Source organism: Octopus sinensis, linkage group LG18, assembly GCF_006345805.1.
Source record: "Octopus sinensis linkage group LG18, ASM634580v1, whole genome shotgun sequence".
Lineage (NCBI taxonomy): Eukaryota > Metazoa > Mollusca > Cephalopoda > Octopoda > Octopodidae > Octopus > Octopus sinensis.
In genome coordinates, this window is record NC_043014.1 from 20,729,339 (window position 1) to 20,750,340 (window position 21,002).

Genomic DNA, 21,002 nt, shown 5'->3' on the forward strand with positions numbered 1-21,002 from the left:
ATATATATATATATATATATATATATCTGCATGCACTCGCCCACTCACATAGATTCGTAGTCCTACTACTTGAACCTGTACACTAAAGTATGTGAACATATCACTGGAAGCATCTGGAAGTCAAACTGAAAAGTGCACATGCTACAACTGCAGTTCTGAATGCCAAAACGAAAAGAAAATGCATTAGTTATATTTTCACAGATGACATGAATTGTATTGTTCTGGGTAATATTTCAAACTAAATTTACGACTGTTTGTTTCTTGCCCCACTCTTTTTTTTTTTTACATTACTAATGAACAATGGACGATAATGATCCCGTCTTCTCTTTCTATAATGTTGACAATCTAATTTAATTCAACGCAGTGTTTAATCGACCCTAGGCTCCTGACTATGTCTCACTGATTAGACGAAGTACATCAAAATAGCAGTTATTTACGAATGTTAAGGATTGTATGAGTAAAACAAAAATTAAAAGAAATTTTTCAATCAAATAAAGAATTTATAGGAGCAGGCGTGTCTGTGTGGTAAGAAACTTGCTTCCCAACCACGTGACTCTGGATTTAGTCCCACTGCGTGGCACCTTGATCATGTGTTTTCTACTTATAACCTCGGGCCGACCAAAGCCGACAAGTAATTTCGAGGGAAGGGGTTAAACCGATTACATCGGCTCCAGTGCATGACTGGTACTTATTTTATCGACCCCGAAAAGATGAAAGACAAAGACGACTTTGGCGAAATTTGAACATTGAACATAAAGGCGGACAAGGTGCCAGTAAACATTTTGCCCGGCGTGCTAACGATTCCGCCAGCTAGCCGCCTTAAATGTGTTAATATATTAAACGTAATTTAAAAACAAATAACATTTATCAATTAAGTCAAGGTACACAAACGTCTATAGCGGGAACGTGCATATAAACACTATGTATAAACATATACACCCTCCGCCTTCATCTGCAGATGAGAGATGGATTTATATAAAAACACTACTGGATTCTGTATATACTTGTAGTATCACATATTGCAAAACATACCAGAATAAGCCGGACATTATCAAATGTCTTTTGTATATCTAAAAAAAACCTATGGGTAAGTAGCTTGCTTTCCAATCGTGTAGTCTTGCGTTCAATCCTGCTCTCTTATACTCTGGGCAAGTGTTTTCTGTTAAAGTTCCGAGCCGACCGAAGGCGTACAAACAGGCGTACAAAATTTATCTCTTGAACTCCTTCTACCTAAAATCTTTTTAATCGAAATAACATGAGATCGCTGAACTACATGTATTTCTTTTCCTTTCACTTTCCTTTTCATATTTCCATTTCGTTTTCATTTACTGTTTTCTAATAGCTTTTCTAAGTAGTATTGCTCGTCTAATTCATTTAAATAATACAGTTACTGGGGCTTCTGTTTGAACAGAAATTAATACATATCTACAGAGAAAGATTATAGACATCAGGATTTTGAAGCTTCACTGAGACAAGTGGAGAAGTTTAAGTATCTTGGGCCGTAATCACAAGTGATGGAAAGCGTGAGGCTGAAATAGATGCTAGAATTTCTGGTGCTTGCCAGCTTCAATATTCGATCCTGAAAGGAAGTGAACTTGATAAAAAATCTAAACTCATCTTCAATTGGTTTTCGTATCTATCTTACCTGTGGTCATGAATGTTAGGCAATGACCGAAAGAATACAATCCCAAATCAAGCGGCCGAAATGGGGGTTCCTCCGAAAGGTCTCTGGAGTATCATTACCCGAAAGGGTGTGTAGCTCGAATGTCGGAAGGTCTCTTGATCTCGAGCCGCTACTTCCTTGCATTGAAAAGTCACTACACCGGTACTACGGACATGTGATAAGGATCTCGCTGGAAAGAATTGCAAGACAGTCTCTTCGATCTGAGCCAAGAGACTTAGGAGCAAACCAAGAAGGAAATGGATGAATAGTCTCAGTTGGGAAGTCAGCCGGAAAAATCTAATGACAGTTGTTCCTAATAAGACCCTATGTAGGAGGTACCTGAGATCTCTATCCCCACCACCCGACAGGAATAGTGGACGGAGAAGATAAATGGTGGGGTGGATAATAGCGGAAACTGAAAATCAATCTTGAACATAAATTTCCTCCACATTTCCTTTATATTTCTGTAATATAGTTTGCATCTTTCTTGTCCCTTCAAGAAGTACTGCGTGCATAATGAGCAATTAAATCAATCACCTTTCTTCGATTTTTACTATTTTCAGCTGGTAGCTCGTAGTCTTAGCATGCATATATATACACCTCATCACGAACAAATTAACACTTTCCATTCGCATATGAATGCATTTATCTGCATGTGCATATGTGTGTCAGCGCGCGCTCACATACACACACACGCACACACATACACACACGCACACATACACACACGTGCACATACACACACTCAAACATGCACGTGTACACAGACACACAAATACGCTATATGATTGTGAAAATAAAGTTAATTTCGGCTCTTAACATCATGAGCCGGAATAAATGCTGCGAAATATTTTGTCCGACGCACTAACGATTCTGCCAGTTCACTGCCTTTAATAGAAATAATCAAATAAACGAGAGATGTCGTTTTCTTCACGAATATATTTTTTATGAATAAGCAGTATATACACCACATGCATCGTTTCTTGTAAAGCAAAAACCTATATACAAATGAATGTAAATCGATAAGTATTTTATCGCTATTTCAAAGGGATTGATTGATAAGTTAAAATATGTAAATTAACAGGGTCATATATTTTAGGCTTATACCGTAACATCTTCCCGTCTATGGACTTTGGTTAGTCAGGGATGATAGACTTACTTCCAGTAACATAATCACTCTTCAATTAGATAAAACGACAAAATTAGTTTGTTAAAAGTTGAACATTAAAAGTAAATCAGTTCAAATATAAATTTTCAAACCTTTTTTAAATCGGAAATATATACACTCTCCTTATGAAAAGATAAATGAAAGAATACAACATATTAACAAACATTAATGTCATAAATCCATCATTTCAGAAAAATTCATTGGCAAATTTTCAGAATAATTTTCCGATAAAGATTCGTAAAACTTCGATGCACTTTATTACAACGACATCTGAAATGACAACAGGTTTAATGTTATATAATATACCAAATAATTCAAATCTCTCTGTACAAGAAAACAGAAAGACCAATGGGGAAAATCTCTTCTCCCTTTATGCATAATATTTTTACTAACAGAGCTAGAACTTTCTTAAGTCCATAAACATGTAAATCACTAAATCTCAAATCACAAAAGCCTTAAAAGCTACCTGGAACTGTGGCATTATTTTGCTGCCAGCATAACTAAAATGCTAAAATGCGTAGTATGACACTTTTTCAATGTAAGCATCCAAGCCAAACTTCCAAATACTCTTCTATGTTGCAAATGCATCGTTTCGACTCTTAGTATTCTTAATTGTATATGCTGTGATAAGGTTTTAGTAGACAGCGTGGTTTCCATATCGCGAACACCATTGAGGTGAAATCTTACATAAGGTTTACAATGCATTCATTGAAGAAACGGTTAATTCGACACGAATATACTATCAGGAATTCAAACAGAAGGCATACTGCATCCTTACTAAATATGTTAATGAAATGTCTTGAAATGATTTTACGATGGCCTGTATTTAAATTTTATCTATTTTAAATTTGGTTTTTCCTCTTTCTCTCTCTCTCTCTCTCTTTCTCTCTCTTGTTCTTTCTTTCTTGCGTTCTCTCTTTCTCTTGCTCCTTCTCTCTCTCTCTCTCTCTCTCTCTCTCACACTCTCTCTCGCTTTCTCTCTTTCCTACGGACGTGCATGCACTCACACAAACATATATGCACACATGTATGTGTGTGTACGTGTGTATGTTTGTGTGTGAGTGTGCGTGTGTGTGTGTGCGTGTGTGTGTGTGCGTGTGTGCGTGGACGTGTATGTGTGTATCTAACCAGCAATAATATGCATTTTTTAACGCTCGCATAGCAATTGAGTTGTAATTTTACAACATTTGGTTCCATATAATTAAAAATTTATTATCCTCTGTTGTTTTATTAGCCAAGTGTTGTACTAAAATAAAGTTTTTATTCATTTAACAGAAACCGTAGGCGCAGGAGTGGCTGTGTGGTAAGTAGCTTACTTACCAACCACATGGTTCCGGGTTTAGTCCCACTGTGTGGCACCTTGGGCAAGTGTCTTCTACTATATCCTCAGGTCCACCAAAGCCTTGTGAGTGGATTTGGTAGACGGAAACTGAAAGAAGCCTGTCGTATATATGTATGTATATGTATATATATATATATATATACCAATTAAATTATTTTATTTCGTATATTTTTCACTTGTTTATTGCTATGGTTTTGTGTTGAGTTTGATCTGAGAACATAATCTTTTTGTGGTGAATGGCGATTTGACGTCTATATCTAGCATGTTGACTGTCCACTTTTCGTGTTCAGTCCTTAATTGGTATATATAAATATTTTAATCTTCGGATTCTTTTTTAATATGCTAGACCACTGGTCTTAATTGATAAATATCAATTTCTACCCTTAATTAATTTTATATAAATAAATATGTTCTCTAACCGATAAATTAACTGCTGCTAATTATTAGCTGCAGGCTAGTTTTCTCGGGTTCCAACGCGCCAAAGTAAAGGCATTTGAAAGATATATTCTAATGTAATAGGCTGAACTCCATGCACGCGATATTTCGGTATCGTGTCTGCATCTAGTCCAACAAATTACATTTATAACGGACCATGCTGATGATGGCTGCAGTTTTCCTTGCGGAAAATAACAGCTGAAACTAATTTAGTACATGGGTAATTATTTTATTTCGTATATTTTTCACTTGTTTATTGCTATGGTTTTGTGTTGAGTTTGATCTGAGAACATAATCTTTTGTGGTGAATGGCGATTTGACGTCTATATCTAGCATGTTGACTGTCCACTTTTCGTGTTCAGTCCTTAATTGGTATATATAAATATTTTAATCTTCGGATTCTTTTTTAATATGCTAGACCACTGGTCTTAATTGATAAATATCAATTTCTACCCTTAATTAATTTTATATAAATAAATATGTTCTCTAACCGATAAATTAACTGCTGCTAATTATTAGCTGCAGGCTAGTTTTCTCGGGTTCCAACGCGCCAAAGTAAAGGCATTTGAAAGATATATTCTAATGTAATAGGCTGAACTCCATGCACGCGATATTTCGGTATCGTGTTTGCATCTAGTCCAACAAATTACATTTATAACGGACCATGCTGATGATGGCTGCAGTTTTCCTTGCGGAAAATAACAGCTGAAACTAATTTAGTACATGGGTAATTATTTTATTTCGTATATTTTTCACTTGTTTATTGGTATGGTTTTGTGTTGAGTTTGATCTGAGAACATAATCTTTTTGTGGTGAATGGCGATTTGACGTCTATATCTAGCATGTTGACTGTCCACTTTTCGTGTTCAGTCCTTAATTGGTATATATAAATATTTTAATCTTCGGATTCTTTTTTAATATGCTAGACCACTGGTCTTAATTGATAAATATCAATTTCTACCCTTAATTAATTTTATATATATATATATATATATATATATACATACATATATATATTTGTATGTGTGTCTGTGTGCCTGTGTTTGTATCCCCCCCCCACAAACATCGCTTGACAGCCAATCGTGGTGTGTTTACGTCCCCGTAACTTAGCGGTTCGGCAAAATGCACCGATAGAATAAGTACTAGGCTTACAAAGAATAAGTCCTAAGGTCGATTTCCTCGACTAAAAGGCGGTGCTCCAGTATGGCCGTAGTCAAATGACTGAAACAAGTAAAAGAGTAAAAAGAGAGAGTATGTAACGTTTTCTCGTGCAAAATATGATTTCCTTTCCATGAAAAAAACTAACGAAAACACCGCCATAAATATTTACCTTCTCTTTTACTTTATGGTTTATTATTTTATTTACATTTTCATTCTTATCTTTATATCTATTTTTCATCTCTAAATTTTCAGCTTTATTTTATATCATTTCATTCTATTCTGTAATTTTCCCCGCTTCATCTGTCATTCAATTTGTCTTTTTCAAAATATTGGTATAAATATTTATCTGCAATGGAAACTCTAAACTATGCTTCTAGAGTTGGACACGTTTTATCTAGTTTCTAAACACAGGATTTATCAAATTATGAATATGTGCACTTGTGTGTGTGTGCGTAGACCCACAGCATATATATGTATGTATATATATATATATAATATATATATATATATATATATATATATATATATACGCACATATATGTATGTATACATGTAAATGTATAGTCCCTACATTTATACGCTTGTATGCTTGTATGTGTGTGTATATATACATATATATATGTGTGTGTGTATACATATATATATAGACATATATATATATATGTACATATATATATATATATATATATAATATATATATATATATATATATATATATATATACATATATATATATCAGAGTAAGCGCATAAATATGAAACAAAGTGGAAAAAGTAATCCTCGGATCCCGGAGGTAGAGAAATATTCCTTATTAATAAAGGGAACGTGAAACTCTGAGAAACAGATTTTGTGATATCTTTGCAGCTTTATTAATAAAGCGTGTGTGTGTTTGTGTGTGTGTGTGTGTGTGCGAGTGTGTATGTATGCATGCATTACTAATGTGTGTATGTATTATGTTTGTATCTATGTATGTGTGTATGTGTGTATGTGTGTATGTTTGTATGCAGCTTATTTAAACTAGTCCAGTGGCCTATTAGAATGTGTAAATTCTACGACGTTTAGCTGCTTCCTTCGACAAATATGAATGGATGAAAAGACATGCTACACTAAACCAACGATGGAAGAAAGCAGTACGGGAAAAAAACAGTGCATATTGATAATGATAGTTACAACAATGAAAATGGTCGATAAACAAAACAATTGAAAATAATCTTGTCTATGTGTGAGCTTTGTATGTATGTTTAGATGCCTGTGTGCGTGCGCACCTAAATCGGTGTTATATGCTAACTGCGAATATTTGTCCAGAAATTCATGAGTGCCTTTATTACTATTATTGTTATAAAGGCGATGGACTGCCAGAATCGTTAGCACGCCAGACACAAATGGTTAGCGACATTTCTTCCGTCCATATGTTCTGAGTTTAAATTCCGCCTAAGTCGACTTTGCCTTTTATCTTTTCGGGGTCGATAATATAAGTATATAAGTACCAATCGAGTACTGGGGTCGATATAATTGACTATTCCTCCCACCTAAGATTTCAGACTTTCCATATATATATATATACATATATACGACGGGCTTCTTTCAGTTTCCGTCTAACAAATCCACTCACAAGGCTTTGGTCGACCCGAGGCTATAGTAGAAGACACTTACCGAAGGTTCCACGCAGTGAGACTGAACCCGGAACCATGTGGTTGGTAAGCAAGCTACTTACCACACAGCCACTCCTGCGCCTATATTATTAATGTTATTTTATTATCATTGTTAATATTGGTATTGTTATCGCTATTATTGTTATTATTATTGTTATTATACTAACATTTTTTTTCTTTGGCCAGTAAGTGTTATCTTTTATTCGCTTCTATCTAGAAATCAAAGGCAATGACGATTATTCCCTTCAAACTTTGATTTTGTGACCTAGACATCAATGTTTTGAAATTGACCTACGTTCCATTACATTTTTGATAGATTCCGTACTGAATTGCTGAAGCAGAAATATCATTATAGCAAATATTCTACTCAATACTGATTTGATCGTCATTTGTTTGACCTTAACCGCTTGAGTGTGTCCCTTACTGGCTGAGACTATGTGCATCTCTGATCACAAGCAGTTGTAGAGCATCATAGCCATGTGTCGAGAAGGAGTCTTTGGAGTTTGAAATAAAAGTAACGAAAGCAAAGTTTGAAGGAGATATTAGCGATTTTTCATACTTTCTAGGGATAAGCAAATAGGAAATAACAGTTGCTATCCAAGGACAAAAATCATGTGACACAATGTAATTTTTATTATCATCATCATTATCATGTGTATGTATATGTATGAAGGCATGTGTTTATGTATAGATGTATACGGTTCAGGTAGTCAGATCTGCCGGGTACCGAGTATCATATGTTACCCGCCTATGGTTTCCCTATTGGGAAATTCGGCAAAAACTATGCTATTTTCATTTGACATCTAGAAAGCCTTTCACTGGGTCCTGTTTGAGAGTCTCCCGGTTAAACTTCACACGCCTCTCTCCTTTGCCTAGAAGTTCCCTCTCAGATTGTATTATCGCAGCGGGCACTGAAAATGGAGCTCTCTCTAGCCCGAACTTTATGTACTCCAGTATACCCTAAAGTTCAATCATACCAGCAACTTTTCCTATACATTAACAACCTGTATGCTGTCACCTCTAACACCCACTACTACGCAAATGTATACATTCTTCACTTTTCGCTAACTTTCCATGTCACCTGATCTTAAACCTGCTCTGCCCCTATAAACAAAGACCTGGAAAACATCCAATAGAGACATTACAATTTTGTCTTATTCAACTCAACAATTACACAATCATCGCACATGTCAAGAAAACAATCTCCTACCTCTATAGTTATGGACAACACTAAATTATAATCCACAAAGTTGCTAAAAGTGTTAAGCCAGGCAATTACTGCTCACTTCTGCTAATCTCACATTTATTCATAACACAGTAAAAACTGTAGCCCAAAGACCAACTTTCCTCTTGGGAGACGGAAAATACATCAGCTTCCAACAATTTCTGACTCTCAGTAAGCTCAAAGGAAGTGGTAGGTGGGTAGGTAGATAGGTAGGTAGGTAGGTAGGTAGGTAGGTAGGTAGGTAGGTAGGTAGTTGGGGAGGGAGGGAGGGAGGGAGGGAGGGAAGGCCAGACAGACAGACGGACGGACGGGCGGAGGTAAACTGGAAGGTAGATGTGAAGGTAGTTAGATAGTATATACGTTAGTAGGAATTATTTTTTGTGATAGTTTCTAGATATGTAGGTAGGTAGTTAGGGTAAGTTTCAAGGTAGGTAGGTAGGTTTAAGTAGGGGTAGATGCGTACATAGGTAGGTAGACAGTTGCATAAGTAGGAAAGAAGACAGGTAAATTAGGTAAGCTTCAAGGTACACGAGTTGTTAAGTAGAGTAAATATGTGGAAGGGAGGGATGGAGGTAGAAAGGTAGGTATGTGAGTAGGGAGGGAGGGAGGGAGGAATTTAAGGAGTGAGGTACAACAGTTCATGTATGTGTAGAAGAGACTGGATAAATAGCTACAATTGCCCACTGAATAAAATCCTCGAGATCAGCAAAATGGCGGCACTGGAAATACTATACATTACACTACAACACAGACCACCACTCTACTATGTACTTCACTATAGCACAAAACACCACTACACTATTACTTATCCTATATTACACAACAGCATAGACCACCACACTACTATATACTAAACTACAGCACATACCACAACTGCACTATTATTCTATATTACACTACAGCACAGACCACCTCTTTACTATTTACTAAACTACAGCACATACCACTACTGCACTATGATTCTATATTACACTACAGCACAGACCACCACTTTACTATATACTAAACTACAACACATACTACTACTGTACTATTACTTACTCTATCTTACACTACAGTATAGACCATCATTCTACTATATACTACACTACAGCACATACTACGACTGGACTACCTGCCTACCTACCTACCTACCTACCTACCTACCTATCTACCTACCTACCTATCTACCTATCTACCTACCTACCAACACAGACCACCATCCTACTATACACTACACTATAGCATAAACTACTGCTGCACTGTATACTACACTACAGCGTAGACCACCACTACAGTATTACACTACAAAGAAGAACATCGTTACACTGTTACCTATACTGTATCTCACAACTGTACAGACCACTACTGTTGTAGTTTACTATACTACAACATTATGCCATATACAATACTGATACAGTATACTACCACACAGCTACATGTATATAATACAGCTCGACCACACTAACGTATCATACTGCAACATGGACAACACACAATGCTACAATATACACCACTACAACATTGTAATACATACCACACTACAAATTATGTCACGTTGCCATGCATATCATAGGCAAACCCACCATACAACAACATATACCACATTCAATACTACCATATTACTACATACACTAGACAAAAGCTACCACTCTGCCGCATACACCATACACAACATTATTAACACACTACAACATATACCACACAAAATATTGATTTCAAAGTTTGGCACTAGGCCTAAAATTTCGGGGAAGAGGCTTACTTGATTACATCCACCTCAGTACTCAACTGGTACTTATTTTTTCGAAGCCCTAAAAGGATGAAAAGTACAGTCGACCTTGGTTGAATTTGAACTCAGAACACGAAGACGGGCGAAATGCATAGCAGCATTTCGCCCGGCGTGCTAACGACTCTGCCAGCACGTCACCTCATGTACCACACAAAATATTACAAAACTGCAACATATACTTCACACAACATTATCATACTATAACATATACTGCACACACCACTACTACACTGCAACGTATATAACACACACCATCAGCAGCACGCTATTACACACAGGCGTGGGTGTGTGGTAAGAAGCTTGCTCCACAAGCACATTGTTCCGGGTTCATTCCCAGTTAGTGATACTTTGAGCGAGCGTTTTCTACTGTAGACTTGGGCCCATCAAAACTTCGTGAGTGGATTTGTGTGTGTGTGTGTGTGTGTGTGTGTGTGTGTGTGTGTGCGCGCGCGTTTGTTTGTGTGCGTGTGTGTGCGTGCGCGCGCGCGTATACCTTCGTGTGTGTGTGTGACCCCCATCATTGCTTGAAAACAGTTGTTAGTGTGCTTACGTCCCTATAACTTAGCGATTCGGCAAATCAGGCCGATAGAATAAGTATCACGCTTTAAAAAAAATAATAAATAAGTACTGAGGTCGATTCACTCGAATAAAAATTTTTCGAGGCGATGCTCCAGCATGACCACCGTCTAAGGACTGAAACAAACAAAAGACAACAGAAAAAAAATACAGCTCGCATCACAGCCGCACTACAACATATACAACACAGAACAGTTATCACATTATTACATGCACCGCAAATAACACTAGCACACTGCAGCATATACTACAGAGAACACCTTACAGAAAATATATAACTACACACCGCGTGTACTATTAAGCCGATGAAAAGATACAAATATCACGTACCTTCAGTAGACATGTAAACCTACGAACAATTTATTGACTTATGACATTACCAGCTTTTTTTTTTTCCACCACCACTACCACTACTACTACTACTACCGTTTGTGATGTGTGTAAGGCGCTTGCTGTTACGCATCGGCGATCACTAAAAATGAGCCAACATCTTCAACTGATTATTAATGCTCCGATTGTACTACTACTATTAGCGTATTACCATTACTACTATTACTGCTGCTGCTGCTACTGCTGCTGCTAATAATAATAATAATAATAATAATAATGAATATTTTACATAGACCAAGAAATCATAAATTTGGGCTTGAGGTAGTGAATAGTCGATAAATTCGACTTCAGTACTTGACCGATGCTTTATTTTATCGACCTGAAAAGGTGAAAGGGAAAGCTGAACCGATCTTGACCAAAGAGACAGCAGCAGCAGCAACAGCAGCAGCAGTAGCAGCAGTAGCAGCAACAGCAGCAGCAGTAGCAGCAGCAGCAGCAGCAGCAGCAGCAGTAGTAGTAGTAGTAGTTAGTAGTAGTAGTAGTAGTAGTAGTAGTAGTAGTATTGGCAGTGGTGGTGGTGGTGGTAGTAGTAGTAGCAGCAGCAGTAATAGTAGTATTGGCAGTGGTGGTGGTGGTGGTAGTAGTAGTAGCAGCAGCAGTAATAGTAGTATTGGCAGTGGTGGTAGTAGTAGCAGCAGCAGCAGTAGTAGTAGTAGTAGTAGTAGTAGTAGTAGTAGTAGTAGAGTAGTAGTAGTAGTATTGGCAGTGGAGGTGGTAGTACTAGTAGTAGTAGTAGTAGTAGTAGCAGCAGCAGTACAAAACCATAAAAAACATGAATCATTGAATAGTATGATACAATAATGTTAATAAAAAATCCTCATGATGCACACACGCACACACATACATACACATACATACACACGGATATATATATATAAAATCAATAGTGAGTCTTTGATCACTTGAAATGAAAGTTGTAGCTTTCTACGAAACATATTAATTGACCATTACTGTAACAAAAAAAAATAATAATCCAGGTTTTTACTTTTGTATCTTTTCTAATCCCTCAACAAACTGAAACAGCGATTGATCTAACTGGTTTCTGGTCCTGCTTGAGCTTCATCTGAGAAATATCATTAACGTTCTTTTCACAGAATGTTTACAAGCTATTTATAATGTATACAAACCAGGACTTGGCATAACGCCCTGCGTTGACAAAGTGGAATATTAAAACCTAGAAACGTTTTTAATAATCACGTCATAGAGCTACATACTTTCCTTTGTACAGACATGTTAATTTGTAAGTTTCTTAAAAAGCTTAAATGGTATTCTTCGTATCAGGACAATTACCCCCAGGTTAATTATGCACCCATATGACAATTCCCCCCGACGACAACTACTCCCTAGGACAATCACCGCCCTTGGTTAATTACCCCCTCTTCAATATATATAGAAGTTTTAAATCATCATCTGTTGTCCTCAGGGGTATCTGTCCTTGGGGGTTGTTGTCTATGGGGGGGGGGAAATGTCCCAGACTCGTTTTCTTTACATTTCAATTTGTGTGTGTGGGTATCTATCTGTCTATGTGCATATGGGGGTGGGGGAGAAGGGTTTCAAAAATTAAACAGAAGAAACGAGCGGAAAATTCACACGCAAGAAAAATTTTTATTCGAGTGAATCGACCTCAGTACTTATTTATTATTTTTTTTAAAGCGTGATACTTATTCTATCGTCAGTTATCGTCCAAAAAATCGCTACAATTTCATGCTTTTAATGATAATATTGTTCAATTTTCGGTGGCGTCAACAGCGTATAGCTGCTGGGAATAATGAGTGAACGTTGATGACAGGAACACAAATGAATACGATACAGGTACAATCGTAGATATAGAAACCCGGTGTTGAAAGTAAAGAAGCATGCGAAAGGCCGGAAGAAGAATAACTGAAGAAAGTCAGCGGTCAAGCGATAAAAGGAAGTTGGAAAGAGAAATGAGAATGGTCATAAGTCACATGGTAGTAAGGGGAGGAAGAAAAAGTGGTAGAAAGCAGAAAGACAGAAAAAGACAGAGAGGTAATGTGGTGAGAGAGAGAGAAGGGTGTTAAAGAGAGGCGAAAAGGAAGCCCTATATAAGATCCTATGTAACTAATAAGAAGAAATTATTGTGAAACGGACACTTGGCCCGATGGGCTACAATATATTTACTCTGCTAAATGCCACCTTGGACCAAGTAGTGGTGTTATAAACTGGACGACAAATAAACTCTGCAACTCATAAACATGTAACCATTTTCTCCGAACTGACTTTACATAGTTTCCTTCTAGAGATTGTCACTTCAAACTTTTCATTGAATCAAGTTCGATCAAGGTTTTATGCTGTGGCATTGAACCGAAAGACGTAGAAACAAACGATTCATTAAGAAGGTTATGGCACACTGTTAGTAATAACAACCAAAAATACCTCAAACCACACACAATCGTCTTACAAAAGATAATGCGGTCCTAGTCAATAGGGGTAAAAAAGAGGAGACGATAACAACCAGAATGTTCAATTAGTGCTCATCTAGGGTTAAACAACTACAGCAGCTACGTAATTTGAAGCGAACTTCTTAATCACAGAACCATAACATCGCCTAACCTGACTGAATATAAGACATTTTTCTTTCAGTTTTTGAGACCCATATGTTCTCTCAAGTGGTTATAAGAGCAACGCTAGAAATATTTTCTTTTATAGAAACAATAATTTCGTACGCTCCATTGTATCTTGCGTAAATTTGCCTCAAATAATAATTGAAACGTAAACAGAATGATTGAACAACCGACGTGTAATGCCTTCTCGGCCGGTCTCGACAACGATCACTCAGGTGTTCGACCAACTGAGCTACATACTCCAAGAAGTAAACGTCTAAGTGTATGAGAATTCCATACAATTTTTGGGAAGTTACATTAAGAGAATACATGTATTCTCTTAACGTAACTCCCCAAAATAACTTGTGTTACGCAATGTCACAAAACTGGATAAACAGATGTTGAAAGATCGGCCTGAAAGGCTGTTAGCTCCGGGTGCTGGTGTGATGAGGCGCAAAATTTCCTCTAACTATCATGCATGTCGGTTAAAGTAGGACAGCTAAGAGTGGCTTTGCCCTCGGGCAAAGAAAGTCTTTTTCACGCCTCTGGCTGGAGCTTTGCATACACTTAGACGTTTACTTCTCGGAGTAGGTAGCTCAGTTGGTCGAACACCTGAGTGATCGTTGTTGAGACCGGTCGAGAAGGCATTACACGTCGGTTGTTCAATCATTCTGTTTACGTTTCAATTATTATTTGAGGCAAATTTACGCAAGATACAATAGAGCGTACGAAATGATTATTTCTATAAAAGAAAACATTTCTAGCTTTGCTCTTATAACCATTTCAGAACACATGGGTCCCAAAGGCAGAAAATCGACTACTTTAATCATTGAGCTCGAAATGAGAAAAAGCAAAGTTGATCTGTATGGAATTTGAACTCAAGTCAACAGTAGGATTCTACCCGCCACTCCAATAACTATCAGTTTGCTATATTAACCCAATATACTTCTAATTCCACAACAGTATGAACTGCCCTCAGGTCATTGTTTCCTTTACTTCACCATCTTTCCCTAATTTCAAATAACTGGAACAATGACTCATCAAGCAAATTCAGAAAACAGAAAAAAATACTTTTTACTTGTTATCTTTTAAGTTTCAAGTTGTCTCCTTTGCCTGTGGTTGCTTTAGTCAAACAGATATAGACTTGATTAATTTAAGTTACTGAGTTCATTGTGTTAGAGCCTACTAAACTATAAAATATAGCTGTAGCTACATCATTGCAACACAACGAAATGTTTATCCAGACAACGAAGATGCCTCTTCGGGTTCACCCGACCTGCTACATATAGTTGCCTAATCTTACTCAAATTACACTTCACTGTTTTACACTGCTACGACGCATTGGATAATGTGATCCTAGATTCATTACACATCTGACCGTAGAGTAACGCTCTTACTCTACAGACAACATCACAGGTCAAGTGATACGACCTTATTAATCCAAGTCACGTCACATGCTGATTGAGTGTTTAAGATATTCACCTCATAACAACGTACGGTATTTTGGGTTCAATCTCACGGTGCAGTACAATGGACATGTCTTTTACCATAACCCTATTTTCTCCAGTATTTCGTCTTGTTTGTGTAATTTGGTTCGTGTATAATCTGTGTGTGGTAGGAGGGTGCGTGTATAATCTGCGTGTGTGTGTGTGTGTGTGTGTGTGTGTGTGTGTGTGTGTGTGTGTGAGCCTGAAACCATAACTATCGCATCTTTTTATATGTCAGAAACAACATTATTATTATTATTATTATTATTATTTATTATTATTATTATTATTATTATTATTATTGAGTGAGATAGCAGTGCATGCCATCAAAGTGACACTGGGGTAAAATATACGAATCCCAATATACCCATCATGACTACCCGCCTGATAAGGGTACACCAGGCACATGCATCACAACCATATGTGCGCGACATGGTGATCTCATATCAAGATAAACAGCACAGGACCTTGCAGGTGGGGCCCAGTTAGAATTTTCTTCAGGTTGAGTAGCCCATCCCGCTCAAAAGGCCCCTGAATAAGGGTTGTGACAGTCCCGTATGGGAATTACACCACCGCTGTTTAGCCCTAAGAAGCATCGACGCTTCCTGTCGGCTTTGACACATTTCCTGTGTCCTTATATTTGTGAAGGGGAGGCAAGCACCCCCACCAGCCAAGATTCACACCTGAGGATATGCATGTTTCTGAGTCTTAACCCGTCATCAGCCCAGGATAGTGAGATCTGCTGACTGAGGTGCCTGTCTAACCTTCACAAATATATATACTTACGGTGAAATCTATTCACTGGTCACTGTAATTAGAAATATTAAATTTCTAAATGTCTCAAAGAGACATGAGCGGTGGTGGAGCGATAGAGTGGTTGTATACTGTCAACGTAACGTGACAGTCCCGTATTATTTTTATTATCATTATTATTATTATTATTATTATTATTATTATTATTATTATTATTATTATATTATTATTATTATTATTATTATTATTATTATTCCTTCTTTCTTTAAATTTTCTTCCGTTTATCGCTGAGTGTTTTCCGTACACCTAGGGCAGAGAAGCTCATTGTATGCATTCCCAGATTACACGCGCAAATTCACAGATAAAATATGTATTTAGAAATTAATAAATAAGTAAATTTATGCATGGATGTTGTTTTCACAGCGATAATGCTCTTCTCAGTACATGAGCCATTCCAGTTAACACGATTTCTTGCACTTCCTGTAGGGATGGTAAGCCTGGTATCATTTTCAAATAGGTTTCAGTACCTTTTTTTATCATTCCTAGAGATCCTACAATCACTGGTACTGTAGTCGCCTTGTGATGCCACATTTTTTCAATTTCTATTAGTAAGTCTTTATATTTACTGATCTTGTCAAATTCTTTCGCCGCTATATTGTGATCGCAAGGAATATTCATGTCAATTAATAAGCACATCCTTTTTGTCTGATCTTTTATAATAATATCTGGTTTATTAGCTTTTATAGTTTTGTCGGTACGTACGGGAAGTCCCATAGAATCGACACATTCTCTCCCTCAGTCACAGCTTCAGGATGGTGTTTATACCATTTGTCAGCGGTCTCGATTTTATAATGCCGACATATTGTCCAGTGTAAATACTGGCCGACTCTGTCATGTCTTGCTTTATATTCTACAGGTGCTAAGACTCTACACCCTGAGATTAGGTGGTCTATTAGCAAGTATGTGGCCCGTTGCAAACAAGCTGATGTCGACCAGAAACAGGCACCAATGGTTACGAAGCTCAGAGCTAAAAGCAGAGAGTGAAGGTTTCATATTAGCTGCTCATGACCAAAGCTTATTAACCAGGAACTACCAAACCAATGTCATAAAAAATGGAGCTGACCCAAAATGCCGATTCTGTAACAATGAGATTGAAACAATAGACCACCTAATCTCAGGGTGTAGAGTCTTAGCAAGCTTGCGGATTTTTCTGTCAATTTTCATTATTTCACTGGTATTCCAGTTAAGCACATTAAAGCTATAAAGAACAACTGGGACTGCTAAAGAATTTATGGCTAACACCTTATTATATGCATTCAGCTCAGACTTCAGGATTGCTCGAACTCTTCTATAACATTCCATCCTAACCTTTTCTTTCATGCTTGTATGCTGGATACCAAAGCCTTCATTAATTCCTAGGCATTTATAGGCTTGTTCCTGCTCAAGTTTCGACATCTAATTCGATTGAACTTGACTTTTCCAATTTCCCTTTCTTAAAAGTGGCTTTGGCACACTTTCCAAAGCCAAACTCCATCCCGATATCATCACTGAATACTTTCACAGTATGTAAGAGTCCTTCAAGCTCTTCATCATCTTTGCCATATAGTTTTAAGTCATCCATATAAAATAGATGGCTTATTATTAATTATTATTATTATTATTATCATCATTATTATTATCATTATCATTATCATTATCATTATCATTATTATTATTAGTAGTAGTATTATTACTACTACTACTACTACTACTACTACTACTACTACTACTACTACTACTACTATTATTATTATTATTATTATTATTATTATTATTATTATTATTATTTTTATTATTATTATTATTATTCAGTAGTTTTATTTTTATAGCGTGCTTTCACTTCACTACCGAGCGCAGCTCTGTGTGCCTTAGGTATGTGCTGTGATTTGTTGTAATGCTCTGATGGTTATTGTATGGAAAGTTTTCTGCGTAGGATGTGTGCAGTACCTAGTAGTGCAATTTTCTGTATGTTATATGTGTTTGTAAGTCCTGGTGTTTTTTGTTATGTATTTGTCTGAATATTTTTTTATCTAGGAATTGCTTCTGTTTTTAGATTCCACATTCTGGTTACCTCTATTTCCAGGTCTTTGTATTTTGAGAGTTTCTCCATTTCTTTTAGAGACACGTTGTCATCTGCCGGTATTGATTCATCAATTAGAAAGCACTTTTTTTCTTCATGATCTCTGACAACTATATCTGGTCTGTTTGCCTTAATTTCTCTATCTGTGTGTATCGGCATATCCCAGAGTATGGTTGCTGTCTCGTTTTCTGTGACCTTTTCTGGTGTGTGTCTATACCATCTTTTTTCTGTTGTTATTCCATAATGTTGGCATAGCTTCCAATGTATGTAAGTTCGAACTCTGTCATGTCTGTGAATATATTCTTTCTTAGCCAGGACTGGGCAGCTAGAGATAATATAATTTATTGTTTCTTGTCCATCTCCACATATTCTGCAGTTACTTGTTATATTTCTTTTCATTGCATGTTTTTGGTAATTTCTGGTGGGGAGGCTTTGGTCTTGTGCTGCAATTAAAAATCCCTCTGTCTCTGCTTTGAGTCCTGAGCTTCTCAACCATTGCTGGGATTTTTCTTTGTCTATTTCTTTTGCGTTTAGTTTAGTCCAGTATTTACCATGAAGGAGCTTTTCTTGCCATCGTTTTATCATGGTTCGTTGCTGTTCTAGTTTTAGTTTGGATTTCATTTGTTTTATAGCTTTTGTTGTTTCTTCATCTTTTTCTTCTTCTTCTTCATATTTATTAGGTGGTATGATTTCTTGTTTGTATTTGTCAGCTTCCTTAAATACTGAGAACAGTTTTTTGTTTTGCTCGTGTTTTGCCGCTATTTGTATCAGTTTTCCTTCCTTCTGAAGTAGATATTTTTGCAGGTGGTTATTTTAAAGTAGTTTTCCAGCTGTATAAGGCCTCTACCACCTTCTATACGTTGTATATATGGTCTTTCTATGTCAGATTTTGGGTGATGCATCCTAGATCCTGTCATTATTTTTCTTGTTTTCCTATCTATTTTGGTCAGTTCATTTAGTGTCCAGTTAAGGATATTGTAGCTGTAACTTATAACTGGGACAGCTAAAGTGTTAATACCTATTATCTTGTTTTTAGCATTGAGCTCTGTTTTTAGTGTTGATCTAACTCGTCTATAATATTCTTTTTTTATTTTCTCTTTCATTTGTGTGTGTTGTGTCTTATCTAGTTCATGGATTCCTAAGTTTGGCTTTGGTCTAATTCTTTTATTTTATTGGTTTTATCTAGTGTGATGTTGCTACTCTTAACTAGTTTTCCTCTTTTCATGGTTACTTTGGCGCATTTTTCTTATCCAAATTTCATATCTATTTCTTTGGTAAATCCATGAACTGTCTTTAATAGTGTTTCCAGCTGTTTGTCATTTGCAGCGTATAGTTTTAGATCATCCATATATAAAAGGTAGCTGATCATTTTGCCGTAACATTTATATCCGCATCCAGTTCTATTTAGCATATCAGATAGAGGTGACAGTGCCAAGCAGAAAAGGAGTGGAGAGAGCGTGTCTCCCTGGAATATTCCTCTTCTAATGGGGATGGCTTTGGTTTTCATGAGTCCCTCTTTTGTTTGGAGCTGTAGCACTGTTTGCCATTTATTCATAGAGTGCCCTATGAATTTTATAATTGTTGGTGCTACTTTGTTAATGGCTAGTATTTCGAGGATCCATGTGTGGGGGACGCTATCAAACGCCTTTTTGTAGTCGATCCAGGCCATACTGAGGCCTTTCTTCTTTCTGTGGCTGTCTTCAGTTATGGCTTTATAAATCATTAGTTGATCTTTACAGCCATATGAGCCTTTGCGGCATCCTTTCTGCTCTTCTGGAAACAGGTTGTTTTCGTCCAGGTGCTTGTTCAACCTTTGCGATATCACTGCAGTAAATGCCTTGTACATTGTAGGGAGACAGGTTATTGGTCTGTAGTTTTCTGGTTTTGCTGTCTCTTCCCCTTCGTGAGCCATTCAGGCATTGTCTCTGGCTCTGCTAGTATGTTGTTAAAGTTTTCAGCCAGCTTTTTGTGCATTCCTGTTAGATATTTCAACCAGAAGTTGGGGATCTTGTCATGCCCAGGTGCCTTCCAGTTGCTTAGTCTTTGCAGTGCCTGGGTGACCTCTTTAGTTGTTATGGGGGTCCAAAGTTGCTCAGATGCTGAGTTTGTTGTTTTAATACTCCTTTTTTCTGGTTGTTCGTTCGCCGACCATATTTCTCTCCAGAATTCTTCCACTTCTTCTGCCGTTGGTGCTGCAGTGATTTCTATTTTATTTTTGCCAAGTTCTTGGTAGAACTTTTTGGAGTTGGAGTTGAACTTTTTGTTTTGTTCAAAGAAGCGCTGGCGTTTCTCGTACCGGCGGATCCTTTGTGCTTTGGAAAGGATATCTTGCTTCAGCTTTTCTTTTATCTCAGGTAAATCTTTTTCTGTGATGGTATATTTGCGGAGTATTTTTGTTTTCTTTTTGTTGCTCAGTAACGTTGATTGTCTACTGATTTCATTAAGAATCGACAGATGATTTCTCATTTTTGTATTTTGTTTTGGATGTTATTTATCCACAGGGTTTGTTCGGGTGGTGGTACTCCTGTTTGGATGGGTTTGAGTGAGTATTCAGCTTCTTTAGTGGCTGCAGTGGCTGCTGCGTTTACTAAGTCATTTAACTCAGTGATATCGCTTTATTATTATTATTATTATTATTATTATTATTATTATTATTATTATTATCATTATTATCATTATTCAGGTCACTACGCCATATG

The 21,002-nt window shown here is 36.9% G+C and overlaps 1 protein-coding gene across 3 annotated transcripts in view; it reads right to left on the reverse strand.

The window, feature by feature from the left end:
• Positions 1-21,002, reverse strand: part of LOC115221577 — a 320,490-nt gene that overhangs the window by 239,664 nt on the left and 59,824 nt on the right. Inside the window, exon 1 of one of the 3 annotated variants that reach the window (XM_036510763.1) lies at positions 11,321-11,389. The exons of 1 other annotated variant lie outside the window; for it this stretch is intronic. The gene's annotated coding sequence lies outside the window, so the exon portion shown is untranslated. Of the gene's footprint in view, positions 1-2,770; positions 2,829-11,320; positions 11,390-21,002 lie in introns of those variants that run through there. One more of the 3 variants, XM_036510765.1, reaches the window with a different exon arrangement.